This window comes from Pseudophryne corroboree, chromosome 8 (genome assembly GCF_028390025.1).
Source record: "Pseudophryne corroboree isolate aPseCor3 chromosome 8, aPseCor3.hap2, whole genome shotgun sequence".
NCBI classification, from domain to species: Eukaryota; Metazoa; Chordata; class Amphibia; order Anura; family Myobatrachidae; genus Pseudophryne; species Pseudophryne corroboree.
Window position 1 is genome coordinate 377528189 of NC_086451.1, and position 9632 is coordinate 377537820.

The window sequence follows — 9632 nt, forward strand, 5'->3', positions numbered from 1 at the left end:
TAAAAATATTGTATTAAATTACCTTCAGGCTGTGCGTATAAGGTGTATATGAAACATAAATTAATTGTGTGAATGTAGACACACTTTGTTTAATGCACAAAGTTATTAAAAATATTGGCTAAAATTACCTTCAGGCTGTGTGTATAAGGTGTATATGAAACATAAATGCATTCTGTGCTTAGATTTAGGTCCCATCACCATGATATCTCATTATGCTATGCAATTATTCCAAAATACGGAAAAATCCCATATCCAAAATACCTCTGGTCCCAAGCATTTTGGATAAGGGATACTCAACCTGTACTACAGACGGTGATGGGGACGTGCTGAGAGGGGCGGCATTCCTTGCAAAGGAGGTGCAGCTCATGATTGTAAGCTTGCAAGCAGGGCCCTCCTCCCTCTATGACTGTTTGTTTTTACCCAGTTATGTCTTCTAATTGTGTCCAGTTGTAAAGCGCAACGGAATTTGCTGCGCTATATAAGAAACTGTTAATAAATAAATAATAACTAATGATTGAGGCCATTAGAGATGTGTTAAACATTAATGACACTACACCTGAGCAGGTTGGGGAGGCTTACTTCACTGATAATAAAGCCCCTCTAGCCTTTCCCGCGTCTAAAGAATTAAACGCTATATTTGAAAAGTCCTCGGAAAACCCGGAGAAAAAAATTCTAGATCCCAAAAAGAGTTCTGGTTGCTTTTCCCTTGCCTGAGGAAGATAGGATAAAAAATGGACAAACCCACCAATGACGCATCTGTCTCCAGACTGTCTAAAAGGTGGTTTTACCTGTCACTGGATCTACCGCGTTAAGAACCGGCTGATCGTAAGATTGACACTACGCTCAAATCCATTTACACTGCTTCAGGAGTGGCGTTAAGGCCAGCTATTGCCTGTGCATGGATTTCTAAACCCATAGTAAAGTAGTCAGGCAGACTACTAGAGGATTTGGATACAATGGATAAAAGTGACATTTAATTGTTTTTACATAACAGACAGGATTCTGCGGGGTTCATGGTGTAATCTATGAAGGACCTGGGTACACTGACTGCACGGATAATCCTCCATGTCGGTATCCACTCACAGCGGACTCTGGCTATACCAAATGGTCTGCAGACGCGGAATCCAGGAGAAATGTGGAGAACCTACCCTACACAGGTCAGGCTCTATTTGGGGAAGTGTTGGATGCGTGGATTTCCATGGCAACTGCAGGTAAGTCACCTTTCCTTCCCTCTGCTGCTCCTTCTACGAAGAAACCATTTTCTTCAGCTATGCTGCAGTCCTTTCGGACCGCTAAAACAAAAAAGCCCAAGCCTTCTACCACTTTCTTTAGAGGTGGTTGGGCAAAATTCAATAAGTTTGCACCCGCAGGCTCCCAGGACCAGAGACCTACTTCTGGTCCCTCAAAATCCTCAGCATGATGATGGACCTCAAAGCCTGGAGGATGGGCTTGGGGGTGGGAGACTCAGACGTTTCATGCACGTCTGGGTATCGTCCGGCCTGGATTCCTGGGTATAGCATATTGTGTCCCAGGGGTACGGACTGGAGTTTCAAGAACTCCCGCCTCACCAATTCTTCAGATCAGGCTTTCCAGCTTTGCTGACAGACAGGGCTATCCTACAGGAAGCCATCCTAAATTGGAAAGGTCACAGTTCATTGTCCCAGTTCCACCTCATATGCAAAACAAGGGTTATTATTCAAACCTTTTAGTGGTTCGGTCAGACCAATTTTGAACTTGAAATCGTTGAACCTTTACCTGAGGGTGTTCAAATTCAAAATGGAGTTTCTCAGAGCAGTGATTTCGTGTCTGGAGGAGGGTATGGTATCCCTGGATATGAAGGATGCGTACCTCTACATTCCGATTTGGCCGCCTCACAGGCTTATCTCAGCTTTGCACTGTTAGACAGTCACTATCAGTTCCAGGCACTACCATTCGGCCTCTCCACAGCACCGAGAGTGTTCACCAAGGTGATGGCAGAGATGATGGTTCTCCTCCGCAGACAGGGGGTGAACATAATGCCATATCTGGACGATCTGCTGATAAAGGCATTGTCCAGGGAGAGGTTGTTGCAGTTCATTGTTCTCACGACTCATCTGCTCAGGGAACACAGCTGGATCCTGAATCTTCCAAAATCACATTTTGAGCCGACCAGGAGGTTGTCTTTTCTGGGAATGATCCTTGACACGAAAGTGCAGAGGATATTTCTCCTGGAAGAGAAAGCGTTGGTGAAAGAAACAATGGTCCGGGGTGTCCTGAAGCCAGCCCAGGTATCGGTTCATCAGTGCATTCGCCTTCTGGGGAAGAGGATGGCCTCTTACAAGACTCTACAGTTCGGAAGGTTTCATGCTCGGCCCTTCCAACTGGATCTCCTGGACAATTGGTCGGGATCTCATCTACACATGCACCAGAAAATAAGTCTTTCACCAAAGGCCAGGATTTCACTCCTCTGGTGGCTCCAATTACCTCACCTTCTGGAGGGCCACAGGTTTGGGATTCAGGACTGGATCCTTCTAACCACGGATGCGAGTCTCCGGGGCTGGGGCGCAGTCACTCAAGGGGAAACCTTCCAAGGAAGGTGGTCAAGTCTGAAAGCGGGGCTACCGATAAACATTCTGGAACTAAGAGCCGTCTACAATGGTCTTCTCGAAGCGGCCCATCTTCTGAGAAACCGAGCCATTCAAGTGCAGTCGGACAATGTAACGACAGTGGCTTTTATAAACCGACAGTGCGGAACGAAGAGCAGAGCTGCAATGTCAGAGGTAACAAGTTTCAGCCTCTGGGCAGAAAAACACACGTTGGCGCTGTCAACAATCTTCATTCCGGGAATTGACAACTGGGAAGCGGATTTCCTCAGCAGACACGATCTCCATTCAAGGGAGTAGGGTCTCCATCCGGAGGTCTTTCAGTGAGGTAACAGATCTTTAGGGTGTACCTCAAATAGACCTGATGGCCTCTCGTTTCAACAAGAAGCTTCGGCGTTCTTGTTCCGGGTCGAGGGACCCACAAGCCGTGGCGGTGGATGCCCTAGTGACTCCGTGGGTGTTCCAGTCGGTGTACGTGTTTCCTCCACTTCCACTCATTCCAAGAGTTCTAAAGCTCATAAGGAGAACAACAGTTCAAGTGATCCTTATTTCTCCAGATGGGCCAAGAAGGACTCGGTACGCGGATCTTCTGGATCTACTGCTAGAAGAGCCGAGGCCTCTTACTCTTCGGGAGGACCTGCTGCAGCAGGAGCCGTTCGCCTATCAAGACTTACCGCGGCTACGTTTGAAGGCATGGAGGTTGAACGCCAACTATTAGCTTGAAAGGGCATTCCGAACAAGGTTATTCCTACCCTGATACAGGCTAGAAAGGAGTAACGTATAAACATTACCATCGTATTTGGAAAATATATATCTTGGTGTGAGTCCAAGAAGTTTTCTACGGTGGAGTTTCAACTGCAACGGTTTCTCCTCTTCCTGCAAACAGGTGTGGATATGGGCCTGAGTTTGGGATCCGTGAAGGTCCAGATTTCGGCCCTATCCATTTTCTTCCAGAAACAATTGGCTGCCCTCCCTGAGGTTCAGACTTTTTTGGAGGGAGTTCTGCACATCCAACCTTCCTTTGTACCACCTACGGCACCCTGGGATCTTAACGTAGTGTTGCAGTTCCTCCAATCGGATTGGTTTGAGCCTCCACAGGAGGTTGAGGTCAAGTTTCTCACGTGGAAGGCTGTCACTTTGTTGGCCTTAGCTTCTGCTAGACGTGTCTCGCAGTTGGGGGCTTTGTCCTGTAAAAGCCTCTACTTGATCTTCTATGTAGATAGAGCTGAGCTCCGGACACGTCAGCAGTTGCTTCCGAAGGTTGTCGGCTTTTCATATCAACGCAACCTATTGTGGAGTCAGTCGCAACTGACTCCTCAATTTCATCAAAGTCCTTAGATGTGGTAAGGGCTCTGAAAATTTATGTGAGGAGGACTGTTTGTCACAGAAAATCGGACTCTCTGTTTGTCCTGTATGATCCCAAGAAAATTGGGTGTCCTGCTTCTAAGCAGACAATCTCTCGCTGGATCAGGTTCACCATCCAACATGCGTATTTTATGGCAGGCTTGCCATGTCCTACGTCTATTAAGGCCCACTCTATTCGTAAGGTGGGTTTCTTCCTGGGCGGCTGCCCGAGGTGTGTCGGCTTTTCAACTCTGCTGAGCGGCTACTTGGTCTGGGTCGAACACATTTGCAAAGTTCTACAAGTTCAATACTTTGGCCTCTGGGGACCTAATGTTTGGTCAATCAGTTCTGCAGGAGCCTCCGCGCTCTCCCTCCCGTTCTGGGAGCTTTGGTACATCCTCATGGTACTAATGTGAACCCCAGTATCCTCTAGGACAGGGCTGGCCAAACCAGTCCTCGAGATCTACCAACAGTTCACATTTTCCAGACCACCTAGCTGGTGCACAGGTGTAGTCATTACTAAGTAAGATGTGCTGCATTCATTCCTAACTGACAATTCTACAGGTCTCCAGGAGGCCTGGAAAACATGAACTGTTGGTAGATCTCGAGGACCGGTTTGGCCAGCCCTGCTCTAGGACGTAAGAGAAAATAGGATTTGAATTACCTACCGGTAAATCCTTTTCTCGTAGTCCGTAGAGGATGCTGGGCGCCCGCCCAGCGCTTCGTTTTCCTGCAGTGGTTATCTGGTTCAGTACAACTTTGTTTTTAGTTGAGTACTGCATTGTTACTTGGTAAGTAATGTTTCAGCGGTTGCTGAGTTTCAAGCTAGTTAGCTTGGTTTGCCTTGTAGGTGTGAGCTGGTATGAATCTCGCCACTGTGTATAATCCTTCTCTCGAAGATGTCCGTCTCCTCGGGCACAGTTTCTAGACTAAGTCTGGAGGGAGGAGCCAGCCCACACTCTCAAACTCTTAACGTGCCAATGGCTCCTGGTGGACCCGTCTATACCCCATGGTCCTAATGTGGACCCCAGCATCCTCTACGGACTATGAGAAAAGGATTTACCGGTAGGTAATTAAAATCCTATTTTCACTATAAAAGCATTTTGTGTCCTCCAGTTTATTTTCCCCAGTTATTTCAGTGATTGCAGTCTCATAATGTGTCAACACTCTGCTGAAGCTGGCTTTCCTTTTCTTCCCACGTTACCGCAGGACTACAGCCCTTCTTGCATGCGGAGCTTTTCTGCTGGAACTCCTCACCCAGAGAAGCATTCAAATAATGTTTGTGACTTTTAATCAGCCCTATCCTTGCAGGGAGAATTCACTTCCTGTTATTTACGCAATGTGCTGTATTCTGGCGCATTGCAAGTTTTCTCTTACAACCTATTTAATAGTGATGAGCGGATTCGGTTTTACTCGGTTTTACTCGGTTCTCAAAACCGAATCTTATTGGCTATCCAAAACACGTGACATCAGTGAGCCAATAAGATTCGGTTTTGAGAACCGAGTAAAACCGAGTAAAACCGAATCCGCTCATCACTACTATTTAAGGTGTGATGTAGGCACTACAGTAGGGGCATGATATGTGCGCAGCTGGGCATCATAGAGCGGCAACCCACTGTTTGTAAAGGGCACATTCTGGAATTTACTGACATGGGTTTACTTAATCAATTGTTATGTTCCGAATGTTTGATAATGCCAAAAATAGTGTTGATAATGTTGATAGTATATTTAAGTGCTACTATTGCATTGTCTGTGTGTGTCTTAAATGGAGTTAGCCACAGCCTCCAAACTCTCATTAAAAAAATAAAAAGTTTGGGAGCTTGATAAATTTCACTATATCGCCAATCTCATAGAGGAAATGAGAATAGTGTGCTGGCAGTTTTATGTAACTCAGGGGATATCTACAAAATCTCTAGAATAAAATCATTCAACAACATGCATCCAAAACTAAAAGTCATAAAAGATATTAAGGAAATTGCTGGGAGGTTTTATGTTTTTTGTGAAAAAAGGATAATAAATAGGCCCCTTTTAAGAGAAAGACATTTACAAACTTGGTCAACTGTGCTAGTACTCTTTCACGAAAAAATAACCCATATTTTTCTGTGATATAACATCCTTGTTAATTTAATATAAACCCAACTTTGCATTTGATTTGTGATTCAACAGGATGAAACTGACGGAAACAAATGAAAATGGTATGGACAAAACTGATAGGACCCGTACCTTAATATTTTTATACACAACCTAACCTTTAGAGGAAATCACTGCAGCTCTCAATGAGACCCGTGAACAGGTAGTTTGGCCCACTCTTCCTGAGTAAACTGACCCAGCTGTCTTTGGTTTGACGGATGCCTTTACCAGGCTGCATGTTTCAGGTCCTTCCATAAGTGTTCGATAGGATTCAGATCAGAGCTCATAAAAGGCCACTTCAGAATAGTACAATGTTGCACTGCAGGCGGGGCAGATGTAACATGTGAAGACAGATTTGGGTGGGGTGTGTTCAAACTGAAATCTAAATTGCAGTGTAAAAAATAGGATTTTAATTACCTGCCGGTAAATCTCCTCCCTCTTTGCCCCTCCTCCAGACCTCAGTATAGGAACTGTGCCCTAGGAGACAGACATTCTCGAGAGAGGAATTACGATTAAACTTGTGGCGAGATTCACACCAGCTCACACCATTCATAAACAACATGTCGGCTAACATGGCCTTTAACATAAGTCATGCCAACCAGCATGCATAACGCAACAGCAACAGCTGTTAACTGAACACATGAAACAATGTGCAAATAAATAAACGTAATCAGGCAGGTAATTAAAATCCTAATTTCTCTGACGTCCTAGTGGATGCTGGGAACTCCGAAAGGACCATGGGGAATAGCGGCTCCGCAGGAGACTGGGCACAAAAGTAAAAGCTTTAGGACTACCTGGTGTGCACTGGCTCCTCCCCCTATGACCCTCCTCCAAGCCTCAGTTAGATTTTTGTGCCCGAACGAGAAGGGTGCATACTAAGGGGCTCTCCTGAGCTGCTTAGAGTAAAAGTTTAAAGTAGGTTTTTTATTTTCAGTGAGACCTGCTGGCAACAGGCTCACTGCACCGAGGGACTAAGGGGAGAAGAAGCGAACTCACCTGCGTGCAGAGTGGATTGGGCTTCTTAGGCTACTGGACATTAGCTCCAGAGGGACGATCACAGGCCCAGCCATGGATGGGTCCCAGAGCCGCGCCGCCGGCCCCCTTACAGAGCCAGAAGACTGAAGAGGTCCGGAAAATCGGCGGCAGAAGACGTCCTGTCTTCAATAAGGTAGCGCACAGCACCGCAGCTGTGCGCCATTGCTCTCAGCACACTTCACACTCCGGTCACTGAGGGTGCAGGGCGCTGGGGGGGGGGCGCCCTGAGACGCAATAAAAACACCTTATATGGCAAAAAATACATCACATATAGCTCCTGGGCTATATGGATGCATTTAACCCCTGCCAATTTTTCCATAAAAAAGCGGGAGAAAGGCCGCCGAGAAGGGGGCGGAGCCTATCTCCTCAGCACACTGGCGCCATTTTTTCCTCACAGCTCCGTTGGATGAAAGCTCCCTGACTCAAGAGAGGGGGGGCACTAATTTGGCAGATAAATATATACAGCAGCTATATCAGGGAGAAACACTTATATAAGGTTATCCCTGTATATATATAGCGCTCTGGTGTGTGCTGGCAAACTCTCCCTCTGTCTCCCCAAAGGGCTAGTGGGGTCCTGTCCTCTATCAGAGCATTCCCTGTGTGTGTGCTGTGTGTCGGTACGTTGTGTCGACATGTATGAGGAGGAAAATGGTGTGGAGGCGGAGCAATTGCCTGTATTAGTGATGTCACCCCCTAGGGAGTCGACACCTGACTGGATGGTCTTATGGAAGGAATTACGTGATAGTGTCAGCACTTTACAAAAGACTGTTGACGACATGAGACAGCCGGCAAATCAGTTAATACCTGTACAGGCGTCTCAAACACCATCAGGGGCTCTAAAGCACCCGTTACCTCAGATGGTCGACACAGACACTGACTCCAGTGTCGACGGTGAGGAAACAAACGTATTTTCCAGTAGGGCCACACGTTACATGATCACGGCAATGAAGGAGGTTTTGAACATTTCTGATACTACAAGTACCACAAAAAAGGGTATTATGTGGGGTGTGAAAAAACTACCCGTAGTTTTTCCTGAATCAGATTAATTAAATGAGGTGTGTGATGAAGCGTGGGTTTCCCCCGATAAAAACTGCTAATTTCTAAAAAATTATTGGCATTATACCCTTTCCCGCCAGAGGTTAGGGCGCGTTGGGAAACACCCCCTAGGGTAGATAAGGCGCTCACACGCTTATCAAAACAAGTGGCGTTACCGTCTCCTGATACGGCCGCCCTCAAGGAACCAGCTGATAGGAAGCTGGAAAATATCCTAAAAAGTATATACACACATACTGGTATTATACTGCGACCAGCAATCGCCTCAGCCTGGATGTGCAGTGCTGGGGTGGCTTGGTCGGATTCCCTGACTGAAAATATTGATACCCTGGACAGGGACAATATATTATTGACTATAGAGCATTTAAAGGATGCATTTCTATATATGCGAGATGCACAGAGGGATATTTGCACTCTGGCATCAAGAGTAAGTGCGCTGTCCATTTCTGCCAGAAGAGGGTTATGGACGCGACAGTGGTCAGGTGATGCGGATTCCAAACGGCATATGGAAGTATTGCCGTATAAAGGGGAGGAGTTATTTGGGGTCGGTCTATCGGACCTGGTGGCCACGGCAACGGCTGGGAAATCCACCTTTTTACCCCAGGTCACCTCTCAGCAGAAAAAGACACCGTCTTTTCAGGCTCAGTCCTTTCGTCCCCATAAGGGCAAGCGGGCAAAAGGCCACTCATATCTGCCCCGGGGCAGAGGAAGGGGAAAAAGACTGCAGCAGACAGCCTCTTCCCACGAACAGAAGCCCTCCCCCGCTTCTGCCAAGTCCTCAGCATGACGCTGGGGCCTTACAAGCGGACTCAGGCACGGTGGGGGCCCGTCTCAAGAATTTCAGCGCGCAGTGGGCTCACTCGCAAGTGGACCCCTGGATCCTGCAGGTAGTATCTCAGGGGTACAAATTGGAATTCGAGACGTCTCCCCCTCGCCGGTTCCTGAAGTCTGCTTTACCAACGTCTCCCCCCGACAGGGAGGCAGTATTGGAAGCCATTCACAAGCTGTATTCCCAGCAGGTGATAATCAAGGTACCCCTCCTACAACAGGGAAAGGGGTATTATTCCACGCTGTTTGTGGTACCGAAGCCGGACGGCTCGGTGAGACCTATTTTAAATCTGAAATCCTTGAACACTTACATACAAAGGTTCAAATTTAAGATGGAATCACTCAGAGCAGTGATAGCGAACCTGGAAGAAGGGGACTATATGGTGTCTCTGGACATCAAGGATGCTTACCTCCATGTCCCAATTTGCCCTTCTCACCAAGGGTACCTCAGGTTTGTGGTACAGAACTGTCACTATCAGTTTCAGACGCTGCCGTTTGGATTGTCCACGGCACCCCGGGTCTTTACCAAGGTAATGGCCGAAATGATGATTCTTCTTCGAAGAAAAGGCATCTTAATTATCCCATACTTGGACGATCTCCTGATAAGGGCAAGGTCCAGAGAACAGTTAGAGGTCGGAGTAGCACTATCTCAAGTAGTAC